General features: G+C 30.5%; 1 protein-coding gene across 5 annotated transcripts in view; it reads right to left on the bottom strand.

The window, feature by feature from the left end:
• Cad87A (cadherin-87A) overlaps positions 1-3916 on the bottom strand; it is a 212838-nt gene that overhangs the window by 36220 nt on the left and 172702 nt on the right. The gene's annotated exons all lie outside the window — the stretch shown is intronic.

Below are 3916 nucleotides of genomic sequence, written 5' to 3' on the forward strand. Positions count from 1 at the left end.
TATATATATATCGCTAAGCGAAGAAGATATTTTCTTTGTAAAGACCTGCTTCTGCACTTTCTACTTTGATATTTTCTTATCCTTCCGCTAGATGGCTGCCCAAGAAGAAGTCCTCCTTCTATTAACTAGGGAAGAGCCGAAGTAAGCACCTTGACATTTATTTATTCTTTTCTTTTGCCGACTCTCATCTGCGATTGCTCTTTCAGTTATAAGGAAATGGTCAGTTGGCGGGCGAGGGCGACCTTCCCGGCACAAAGGCTGCCAATGGAGGCTCGTTGAGGGAAACGTAAAATGAATGAGCCCTTACCAAACTACCATCGCTCTGCCAACGAGGACTTCGGTATCGGATGGTAAGATATTTTCCAATTAAATCGATAACATTGATCAATATTTATATTTTAACTTTCGATATCCAATAGACATCAAATTGGTAAGACCACTGAGCTACGGGCGAATATAATCAAATAAGAATATTAAAAGAAATCATAAAATTTGTCTAATAACGAATCCCTTGAGAAAATAAGCAAAAAATCCTGAGCCCATTACCATATCGTTTTCCCTCCAAAATATTTTTTTTTTACAAATGGAATAATATATGGAATGATTCAATTGTCCATCGATGCTTACAAAGCAAAGCAAAAGTGGCGAGGGAGGGGAGATAAAGTTGAAGCCCTGAAAAGGCACAGAACAAAAACAAACATTTTTCTGGTGTTGCGTAGAGGACCACCGAATGGCATCTCAAGTCCAAACCAAAAAATCGGTCACATTTTGATGGACTGTATAGGCTCCCAAAATCATGAAACCCGTAAAATGGGGAGGGGTTGGTCATGCTTATGCTTAAGTTGTGAATGGGATTTTATAAAATATAAATTGTTACCAACTAGGAACAAACTCACACAATCCTGGAAAATTTCAGCGAAATAGGACTGGTAGGTGCTATATTCGTAACATGGATTCTACTACAGGCAGGCAGACGCCGAACCAAAATTTGTTCCTGAATTTCAAAATCCTAAAACACGATCATTTTTGTCACTTTTAAGCACAGCAAAAACTTCCTTAGCTTCAGTAAGGGAGCAATCAAAATGATAAAAGTCAAATAAAAAAAAAAAATCATATTAAACAACTGGCCAATGTAAACATTTTAACACATGTACCATAACAAAACATGAAACACAACCAAACATGTATCACAACCAAACATGAAACCGATTGGATATCAAATTGTTAAAACAGTATTCATCTTATTCAGTGGTATAAAACTTGAGTAGCTCCGACATGAAGACCTTGGACCTGCTGACGGGTAATGGTATAAAACTTGAGTAGCTCCGACATGAAGACTTTGGACCTGCTAACGTTTTTCAGTCACATTATGTGTTCATCAGCTCTAACAGATGTCACATTAGCTTTATCCTATCAAATAAATATCGAAATAAACACGATGGCTATAGTTCTGACCAGCCTCAATCAAATTTGACCAAGAAACGGTGCAAATTAAGACAAACAATTATTATTTATCTGTTTAACTTAATTTTTTATTAATTGATTTCAACTCAAAACAACATACTATTGTTCTAATAATGAATAAGAACTATAGAGAGTAGGGATCCTCCATATAATATATTAATAGTAATAGTAAATAATAATTATAGTAAGATAATATTCCAATTGTATATTTATTTTACTATTTTAACGCTGGTGAATTGATGAAAAAGTTATATTAGAATCAAGACCACTATTTGCAACTTATTCCGAAGGCTCTGATCAGACATCAAGATGAAGAATGTTCATAATATCTTTATTTATAAAACAAAAAATAATTGTTATTATCATGCCATTACAACTAATGAAAACATCGATAATAGACTTCTGTGGCGGATAGGGCTCAAAATTATTCTTATGGTTAAAATATACGATTTAGAAGAGCAGAAGAGAAAATTCAGTTTTTAAGCATTAGTATAGTAAGCTAGTGAAGATGAAAAATTACCAATACAATGAAATATATAATATAATATAGAAACCACTGCTGACTGAATAGATACATATGAGAGAGAGAGAGAATTAGGTAATTGGAGAGGAAGGTGGAGGTAGAGTAGAGACCGTTGTTCACGTTCAATGAACTCCCTCTGTACCACCTTAGCACCCCGCCGCTACCTCTCATCGCCAAGATCCTTTCAATATATTGTTGCTAATTATATATCTAGGGGGGGGGGCAGTAAATGTAGTATAAGTTAAGAAAAGATCGAACTACGTCAGTGCGTCCTTTATCTCACGTAAGTGTCCTGAAACTCTAACCTAAAGTTTTGTCTAATAGTCTCTTATTTCATTCATTGCTTAATATCTTTAAAGGTATCCAGTAAATAAAACAATTATTAACATCTTTCAAAAAAGATAAAAGACTAGCCCAAATTTAATTCCTAATAGAGTCAACAGTTCCAGAAATTTCCAAAACTAATATTTTTAATCCAAATAATGAAAAATAAACATTTTAGTTTTATGGTTAAATTTATTTTGGCGAATATGATCTTAAGGACTAATTTATGTTCAATTTAAATATCTTCAATTTGTGGCCACAAGTTTGTTTTTTTTTCCCTAAAATCAATTATTTATGTCGGATTCTGAAACCGGAGAAGTTAAAATCATCCGTCATTTCGTTATATATTTTTTCAATTATATATTTTGTAATTATTATAAATATTTTCTATATCTTGATTGTATGCGAAAAAGTAAAAATTAATTTTAAATAACACCGAATAGCTTATTTTAATAGATGTACTATTGATGGAAGACATAGTTTTATACCAACCATTTAGTGTGATTCTAAACCTAAAAAATACAGCAGATTCTCTCTTAGTTTCTCTTCTGAAGATGAAAGAGAAATTCACTAATGACTAGCATTATAAGAGGTGGCGAAAGACAAAAAAAAGAGAAAAAGAAACACATAACTTCCATTGTGCCACTCGAGCTTATATAAATATTTTGAGTAGTCTAGTAATTGAGATCAAAATATAAATATGTATTTTTAAAAATTTATTCATTAATTTAAAACTTTATTACTACTATTGCTGTTTTATTTCTAAAGAAGAATATGAGCTATTAGACACTGGGATGTATACACAGAGTATGAATCTAATCAAAAATGACCATGGAATAAAAAAAAGAATTGATTCATAAAAAAAGAAAAACTGAGTCATAAAAAAAAAGAACTGATTTATAAAAAATAAGTGAATAAAATAAGAAAAACGCCTAAGTCATAAAACATAAGTGAATAAAAAAAGAACTGAACCATAAAAAATAAGTGAATAAAATAAGAAAACGCATAAGTCATAAAACATAAGTGAATAAAAAAAGAACTGAGCCATAAAAAATAAGTGAATAAAAAAAAGAAAAACAACTAAGTCGTAAAAAATAAGTGAATCAAGTAAGTAAAACAACTCAGTCAAAAATATTAGTTAATAAAAAAAATAGAAACAGAACTGAGTCATAAAAAATAAGTGAATAAAATAAAAGAAACAGAACTGAGTCATAAGAAATTAGGGAATTAAAAAAAAAGAAAAACATCTGAGTCATAAAAAACAAATGATAAAAAAAAGTGAATAAAAAAAAAAGAACTGATTCATAAAAAAATATGTTAAGAAACAGAACTGATTCGTAAAAAATAAGTGAATAAAAAACGAAAAAGAACTGAGTCATAAAAAATTAGTGAATAAAAAACGAAAAAGAACTGAGTCATAAAAAAAGAAAAAGAACACTGCATTGCCACGTAAATATTATGCGATTGTTTATATATGTATAATATTTTAATTGATGAGTATGCCATGTCTGTATATTATATCTTACATGATTGATGAGTATGCTATGTCTGTATATTATACCTTACATGATTGATAAGGATGCTATGCCAGTATATTATACCTTA

This window comes from Halyomorpha halys, unplaced genomic scaffold, assembly GCF_000696795.3.
Source record: "Halyomorpha halys isolate HHAL.00 unplaced genomic scaffold, Hhal_1.1 Scaffold102.1, whole genome shotgun sequence".
Lineage (NCBI taxonomy): Eukaryota > Metazoa > Arthropoda > Insecta > Hemiptera > Pentatomidae > Halyomorpha > Halyomorpha halys.